The sequence below is a fragment of the Neovison vison genome, chromosome 6 (genome assembly GCF_020171115.1).
Source record: "Neovison vison isolate M4711 chromosome 6, ASM_NN_V1, whole genome shotgun sequence".
NCBI lineage: Eukaryota > Metazoa > Chordata > Mammalia > Carnivora > Mustelidae > Neogale > Neogale vison.
The window spans coordinates 222,377,203-222,385,877 of NC_058096.1; the positions used below are offsets into that span (position 1 = coordinate 222,377,203).

At 54.3% G+C, this 8,675-nt stretch overlaps 1 long non-coding RNA gene across 1 annotated transcript; it reads left to right on the top strand.

Annotated features, from left to right (window-relative positions):
* The first annotated feature begins 1,436 nt into the window (after positions 1-1,436).
* On the top strand, positions 1,437-4,907 carry LOC122909896. The gene is made up of 2 exons (XR_006385189.1): positions 1,437-1,720; positions 4,564-4,907. It is a non-coding gene; the product is annotated as an uncharacterized LOC122909896 (long non-coding RNA).
* Positions 4,908-8,675: the final 3,768 nt, after the last annotated feature.

The following is an 8,675-nucleotide window of genomic DNA, read 5'->3' on the forward strand; positions in this document are numbered from 1 at the left end:
CCTGAGGGGGCTGTTGTTGGGAAAGGGTCATTTACTGTCTAGTGAGACCTTAGTCATGAGACCCTTCAGATGCGTATGGATGGGCCATACGCTTGGGGGGTGATTGCCAACACATACGGGGGATTTAAAGATAAAGGAAGTTTCCAAAGGAAAAAAAATTAAAACATTTATTTGACAGAGAGAGCGAGAGCGAGAGAGAGCACAAACAGGGGGAGGAGAGGGAAAGGGAGAAGCGGGCTCCCCGCCCAGCACGGAGCTCTGTGTGGGTTCCGTCGCCCTGGGATCATCACCTGAGCTGAAGGCAGCCCCTCCTGTGCCCCTGAGGAAGCAGACTTGCGGGATCCTGGGGTCAGGCTAGGACTACCGCCTGCTCTTAGCAGAGTGTCAAGGTTGAGGCAGTCGTGTCCCTGGAGGAGTGTCACTGTTTCAAGGGCTTGGCAAGGGGCTTAGAGAGCAAGGAATCTGGTCATTGTTGTTCTGCCTTTGTTTCCCACCCCAGTGGGAGCCGGAGAGTGGCGCAGGGCCCAGGCGCAGCAGAAGGCGTGGGCGCTGCCCTCCCTCCCATGTGCACTGGGGCATGTTCTTGTGTTTATTACCCGCGCTCTTCATGGACGCGGTTACCGTGTCTGTCCCCGCAGCGGTGACCTCAGACGGGGGTCACCGTGTCTGTCCCCCAGCAGCGACCTCAGATGCGGTTGCCGTGTCTCTCCCCTCAGTGGCGACCTCAGACACGGTCACTGTATCTCTCCCCCTCCCCCCGCGGCGACCTCGGACGGGGTCACCGTGTCTGTCCCCCAGCAGCGACCTCAGACGGGCGCGGGCAGGGATCGTCGTGTCCGCTCTGCACTTGCCCCGGCGCAGGGGCGGGACGGACGCCTCCCGGCACCCGCTGGGGCAGCCGCGAGCTGTCCTCGAGGCCGCCCCGACGACCCGACACCCGCGGCGCATGCGGGACGAGGCCGCGCCCGCCGGGAAGAAATCGGCGCGCAGAGAAATGCACAGAGCAGGACCCAGCTCTGGGGAAACCGGAGGCGCCCCCGGAGAAAAGGCGCAGCGGCGCCGACGCATCCTCACAGCCGCACGCCGGAGCCGAAAGTGCGGGGAAACGAGCGTTCACGATACTGCGGGAAGGTTCAGTGGCCACGCCCCGACCACGCCCCTGGGCCGGGTTCCGGGGGAGGGAGGCGGGCCCAGTCTTAACCACGCCCCAAGTGTCATTCTGGCTTCAGACCTGCCCGAAGGGGGCGGATCCAGGGACTGGACCCAGTCGCGTTCCAGAGGGCGGGGGGAACTACCATCTCTCTGCTCGCCGATTGGAGGATGCATCTCTCCCCGCCCATCACTGAGGCTCCACCAATCCCGATACCCACTTGCTTCCTTTTCCGCTCCCGGCAGCCTTGGAACCGGTAGCGGAAGCGTCGGCCGGGCCGCGGGAAGGGGTGGCTGTTGCCCTTCGCCCGGGACGTCCGCCTTTCCCAGGGGTCCACGGCGGGGCCCGGCCCCGTGCCTGCTCGACAGCCGAGGCTGGGTAAAAGGGCGAGCCCAGCCCGGTTGGAGGGCCCTGGGACGGGGCGGGGCGCTCCCCGGCCCCCGGGACGCTGGGGCCCGGCCAGGCTGCGGGAAGGGCGGGTACGGGGGCTGCAGCCCGGCCTCGGGGGTTCGCAGCGGTCCCTGCGTCCGGCAGGCTGACGAGTGCTGCGTCAGGCGCCGGTTGCTGTCGGTACGTCCGCGCGCGATCGCGGGCATCGTCGTGTTCCAGTCCTGGAGCCCTGACTTCGGTAGCGGGGGGACGCGCGCTCGTGACCGGGGCTTCGGCCAAGTGAAGGTCGGACGAGCCAGGGCCTCCCACCCGAGGACGACGCCACCCCCGGCGACGTTTGACAGCGTGGGAAGACACTGCGGGGCTGACCCCTGGCTTACAGGGGTGCTGCTGGCGCGGGGGGGTGCGGGCTGGGGCTCAGCGCGGTCCCCGGAGACGCTGTGTGCGCGCGTCCTGTTGGTGGGAGTACTGTGTCTCCTGGAGAAAGGGTTGTGCAGATCCGGGTCATTTCCTGGGTCTCAAGGAGGCAGCCAGACTGTTAGTGCAGTCGCTGTTCCACGAAATAATTTTCAAACACAAGTGCGGAGGTGGTACGTGGTTTTAACAGGTACTGTGTTTGCTACAGGTGTTTGTACAGATAACCTGCATAGAAAGCAAACCAGGAACAGTACTGGTGTTCCCCGGCCTCCCTGCCGGGAACCATTCCTATTTTTTTTCTTTTTAATATTTTATTTATATTTATATTCTATTAAATTATATTAAATATATATTTATATTTTTATATTTATGTATTTTTAAATATTTATTTACTTGAAAGAGAGATCACAAGTAGGCAGAGAGGCAGGCAGAGAGAGAGGGGAAGCAGGCTCGGCGCTGAGCAGAGCTGGACGCGGGCCTGGATCCTGAGCCGAAGGCGGAGGCTTAACCCTCTGAGCCAGCCAGGCGCGCCGGGAGGGAGCCATTCTAATTCGGCATGTACCCACCCTTTTAGTCCATGTTTGTGTAGGGTCATTTTTTTCCCTGCGTGTGTGTATGTGCCCCTATACAGGGTAATTTTTTTTTTTTATTTTTCTTAACTACTATAATGGAATCCTATATCCATCATCAGCTTTTTTTCATTTCCTTCAATGGGATTTTTCGGATTTAGTGTTTTTTGTTTTTTAGTTTAAATTCAGTTAGTTAACAGATAGTGTATGACTAGTTTCAGAGGTGGAGGTCAAGGATTCTTCCGTCTCCTACAATACCCAGTGAGCCCTCCTTAATGTCCATCCGATTTAGTGTTGATAATACATCAGGGTTTCTCAAACTCATTGCCTCTCTGGCCCCCGCCCTCCAGATACCAGTAGCAGTCCCACTGGTGACAACCAGAATTGTCTCCAGATGTTGCCAGTGTCCCTGGAGGGCAAACTCACACGAGGTCGAGTCCCAGCCGTGCACGGAGGTGTGGTTAGGTCCTTACCCCTGCCCTATGCACGACATGACTTATTTAACTGTTGTCTTGGTGGTGGTGTTTCAGTCTGTTTTTTCAGCATTTTGCTTTTGCTCATAACTGCCCGTCCTTGCTCCGGAATCCTGCCAGAGGGGTCCAGGCAAGGAACGGACCAGTTTGGCGACTCTAATTGGGAAGCTGCATGCTTACAAGTCTCGATTTCTCTGGAACGCTCACGTGACTTGAGTAGCCGTTTGAGAATATTCCTCTTGAGAACAGTGGGGCAAAGTGCAGCCCCACATGGTGTCGTGTGAAAACCAGGACTCCTTATCCACCAGTCGGGCCCCTGCAAAGCCACTCAAACCCCCAGTTGTTTGTATGGATTTTCAGAGTGTGGCACACACGACTCCGTGTTCTTTCAGCCCTAGGACACGATTAGTGTGTACATTGTAAATTCAGTGTCAACTGCCAGACTGTCCTTGGAGCGGCCTGCAGGGCCTGGGAAGAGCTGTTTTACCCGATGTTGGCCAAGACTTGGAAGTACCGTCACTCTCGACTTCATGGTCACCTGGAAGGGTTGACTCAGTGGTCACTGGGGTGGCTGTTTGAATTATTCACTGAAGCCCCTGTCTCTTTGGAAGCTGCCTTCTTTGGCAAGATTCCCTGGCCGGGTTTTGCAGAACTCACTTGTCAAGATTTGCTGCTTCTGTCATTTTTGGGCACGCTTATTTTTTCCAGTGATTTCTCAGAATTCATTCTTGCAAGTCTCTGTGTTCCCTGCAAGCTGTGATTTTTGTGGTGTTTTCTTTCAGCAGTGTGTGCTGTCCCACGTGGTAGCCACAGGAGGCCATTTCAAAAAATGGCATTTTTATTTCAAGAGTTCAGTGTATTTTTTTTTTTAACGGCTTTACTGAAATATGAAGTGTAACATTCAGTGGCTTTTAGCATTCACAGAATTCCACAACCATGGCCACAACTTTAGAATATTTTCATCACTTCCAAAAGAAGCTCTGTACCCTTTAGCTACTTCCACCCTCTCTCCCTGTCCCCCAACCCCAGCCCTAAGCGACTACGCATCTATTTTCTGTGCAGAGATTTCCCTCTTTGGGATATTTTGTGTGAAGAGTCATACAATACGTGATCTTCTGTGATCGGCTTCTTTCATAAGCTTTTCAAGGTTTATCCACACTGTAGCATGGATCAGTGTTTTTTTTTTTTTTTTCTTTTTTAGACTGCATGACAGGGCGCCTGGGTGGCTCAGTCGGTGAAGCATCTGCCTTCGGCTCAGGTCCTGGGCTCGAGTCCTGCGTCAGCCTCCCTGCTCAGTGGGAAATCTGCTGCTCCCTTTCCCTCTGCCCTCCCCGCTTGTGCTCCCCTCCCTGCTCAGGCTTCTCTCGCTGTCTCTCTCAAAGAAATAAATAAAGTATTAAAAAAAAAATACTGGATGATATTCCAGGGCATGGTTGGACCATATTTTTTTCATGCCCTCACCTGCCAGTGGACATGCTGACTGCTACCTTTTGGCTGTTGTGAGCAATGCTACTGCGAACATTTGTGTACAAGTATCCTTCTGAGCTTTCAGTTCCTTTGTTAGATGCTGTTGACGAAGCAGCAGGACCGGAATGGAGTCGCTTGTGCCAAGCCCACGTCATCAAACGGGCGTAACAGCTGACAGAACCACAGTTCAGCCTCACCCAGGAACGCAAGCTCCACCCGGCAGCTGGGAGTCTCCTGGCTGAGTGAACTTTCTGATAGGCCCTGGAAGGCGACCTTACCTGAAACCAGATCCACTCTGCTAGTAACTTCTTGTGTCTCTTCCCTTTTCCATGAAAACCTCCCATTTTGTACAGCTCTCCAGAGCCCCTTTCTATTTGCTAAGATGACAGGTTGCCTCATTCAGGAGTCATTAAATAAGGCCAATAAAAGCTTTAAAACTTACACAGATAACTTGTGTTTTTCAACAATACCTAGGAGTGGAATGTCTGGGTCATCTGGAAACTGTTTCTTTGTATGAGGAGCCGCAGGTCCCTGTTTCCCAGAGCTGTACTGTTTCTCATTCGCACTAACAGTGAAGATTCTGATTTTCCATATCATTGTGGATACTTGTTACTTTTTTATTCTAACCATCCTAATGGATGGCAAAGTGATATATCTACGTGTGGGTTTCTTTTTTAAAGATTTTATTTACTTACTTGAGAGAGAAGAGAGAGATCACAGAGGGAGAGGGAGAAGCCAACTCCCATTTGAGCAGGGAGCCCATTGTGGGGCTTGATCCTAGGACCCTGAGATCATGACCTGAGCTGAAGGCAGAGGACCAACTGTCTGAGCCACCCAGGTGTCCTCTCTTTGTGGTTTTCCTGGTGGCTGATGATGTACAGCATCTTTTCATGTGCTGATGGGCCCTCTGTATATCCTGGGAGAAATGTCATTCACATCCTTTGCCTCTTCTGATTGGATGACTTATCTTTCTATTACTAATTGTGGGAGTTCTTTATGTATATTAGAAATAATTCCCTTGTCAGGAATATAATTTGCAAATATTTGCTTCTGGTCTGTGGATTGTCTTTTCGCTTTCTTGAATATGTAAACCTATCCCCAGGCCTGCCCCCAGCCTCTCCTCCAGCACTGTGCGCCAGCCCCCCAGGCACCAGACGCATCCTGCCTAGAACCAGGAAGAGGCTGGGGCTGGTCCTCAGAGGGGGAAGTGGGGAATGTGTAGGGGGAGGGAGGCTATGGTAGGGGCTTCCCTGGGAGTGAAGGGACTCACAGCTGTGTGAGACCAGGGGGAGGCCGCCGAAGGGATGGGCCCTCACAGTCCCTGCCTGTTCACATTGGGATATATTATTTATTACATATGCTATTTCTTAATACGGTTTTTTGGTGGTTGTTGCTCCCCACTGGAATCTAAGAAGGATGAAGGCAAGGATTTCTGTGGCCATTTACTCTGTGCCCCAGTGCAGAGAACAGTCTGGGTCATAGAAAATGCTTAATGAGAACAGTTGACCCTTGAACAACCTGGGTTTGAACTGTGTAGGTCCGCTTATATGCAGATTTTTTAAATAAACATTGTGCGGAAGTAAAAATGTATTTTCCTTATGATATTAATGTTTTTTCTCTATCTTACTTTATTGTAAGGATACGGTTTATAATCATATAGCATACCAAATATGTGTTCATCGGCCTTTTCTGTTATCAGTAAGGTTTCTGGTCAACAGTGGGCCATAATTAGTTAAATTTTGGGGAAGCCAAAAATGACACATTTTCAACTGGGCAGGACGTCAGAGCCCCTAACCCCCATGTTGCTCAAGGGTCAAGTGTATTTACTAAAGGAATATGTATACTCAATTTTTTTAAAGATTTTATTTATTTATTTGACAAGGAGGTAGAGAGGCAAGCAGAGAGAGAGGGGGAAGCAGGCTCCCCGCTGAGCAGAGAGCCTGATGCGGGGCTGGATCCCAGGACCCTGAGATCATGACCTGAGCTGAAGGCAGAGGCTTAACCCACCGAGCCACCCAGGTGCCCCTGTATACTCATTTTTGAGTAACATTTTCAGTAACAGCGTCGTTAGGAATGGTTCTGCGGGTATTCGGATTGAGAGGGACTTTTTTTTTTTTTTTTTTTAAAGATTATTTATTTATTTATTTGACAGAGAGAGATCACAAGCAGGCAGAGAGGCAGGCAGAGAGAGGAGGAAGCAGGCTCCCTGCTCGCAGGCTCCCTGCTGAGCAGAGAGCCCGATGCGGGCCTCGATCCCAGGACCCTGAGATCATGACCTGAGCTGAAGGCAGCGGCTTAACCACTGAGCCACCCAGGTGCCCGAGAGGGACTTTTTATTGGCAATGGATTGCCACCCCAAAATCCATTAACTCTAAAAGGATACCTCCGTGGTGGTTTGGGCAGATTGGCGTATTGTACTATTTATTAAGAAAAGTTAATTGCAGGGGCGCCTGGGTGGCTCAGCGGGTTAAGCCTCTGCCTTCAGCTCAGGTTATGATCCCAGGGTCCTGGGATTGATCCCCGCATTGGGCTCTCTGCTCAGCTTCCCCCTCCCACTCTGCCTGCCTCTCTGCCTACTTGTGATCTCTCTCTCTCTAATCAATAAATAAAATCTTTCTTTTAAAAAGTAAAAAAAATAAAGAGGAAAAGTTAATTGCAGAAATAGTGTGTATGAAATAATCTCACTTGCATTTAAAAACAATCAAAAGGCCACGGGAATAGTTCTCAAGACGAGTCACCTATTCCTGAGACACGCCCATAGCCACGCCTGGGGAGGAGCCAGGCCACAAGCTACGCCCACAGCGTGGTCTAGCCGCGCCCACGGGCTGTTTGTTTACCCAGACCTAGATGTCAGGATTCGGTCCTGAGCCCCTCAGCGTTCCTGGTGGGCGGGGAGTAGAGTGTTTCCGCCCGTGATTGGAGGACGCGGCCCGGCCCGCCCCGCCCAGCTCTGAGGTTCTGCCTATCCCGATCCCCGGAAGCCTCTCTCCTTTGGACCCCGGAGCCGGAAGTGACGGCGGCCGCTCGAGGCTCCGGTGTCCCGCGGCCACGGGCTCGGGCGCGCGGGCGGTCCCGGCAGAGCCCGGTCGGAGGCTGGGGCGGGCTTTCATGGCACCGGGACGGGTCTTTTTGGCGGCGAGCCCGGCGCAGCCCCGCGGAGGAGGCGCGGGAGGCCGGGGGCTCTCGGCCCGGGCGGGTGCGTCCCTTGCGCGTCCGCGTACCGGCCCGGGCGCAGGGGACCGCGGAGAAGACGTGGCGGCCGCCGAAGTCCCGGCGACCCGCAGGCGCCTCCGCCGGAACCGGAAAGCGCTTCAGACGGGAGGGGAGCAGCGGGAGCGGGGCCGTTTCCGGGGCGTGCTCAGCCGAGCCCCGCGGAGGCCGGTGCGGGGCGAGGGTCCGGGGCTGGGGACGCGCTCGGGGCCCCGTGTCCTATGGGCCTGGCCGAGCCCGAACGCTGTGGGGGAGACGAGGCATAGCGCGGAGCCCGCGGGGCGCGCCGTGCGACCCCGGCGTGGAGGCTCTCGGTTAGGCAGGGAGCCTGATGCGGGACTCGATCCCGATCCCGGGACCCTGGGAGAAGGCAGATGCTGAACCGACTGAGCCCGCCAGGCCCCTCAATAGACTTTATTTTTTAGAGTGGTTTTAGATTTCTAGAAAATTCGATCAGAAAGTACTGCTTTCCCACCCGCCCTCCCCTGCCTTCCCTCTGTCGTGAACATCCGCACTCCCGGTAGCTCGTTCCCAGGGGTGCCGAGCCGATACCGATAGGTTATTAACTGAAGCCCTGTGGACGTTTGGGTTCGGGCAGATGGGTGACGTGTCTCCACCACTGCTGTATCCGAGTGGTTTGCCCTCCACGTCCCCGCCCTCCGCCTGTCCACGTGTCCCTTCCTTCCCATGAGCCCCACGGCCACCAATCTTCGTGCGGTCTCCCTAGTTTCGCAGAGCTGGGATCGTAGGATTGGCCTTTCTTAGTCGCATGCGCTTCAGATTCCTGCGTGTCTTTTCATGGCTTGGTAGTTTGTTCCTTTTCGGGGCCGAATAATATTCCCCGACCCGCCCGTCCCACAGTTCTTTATCCATGCACCTAGCAAGGGGCGTCTCGACCGTTCCAGGGTTTGGCAGCGAGGCACAAAGCTGCGGTCTGCGGCCCTGTGCGAGGCTTCTGTGCGGACACGCGCTCCGCTCCTTTGGTGAGGAGCACGAGGG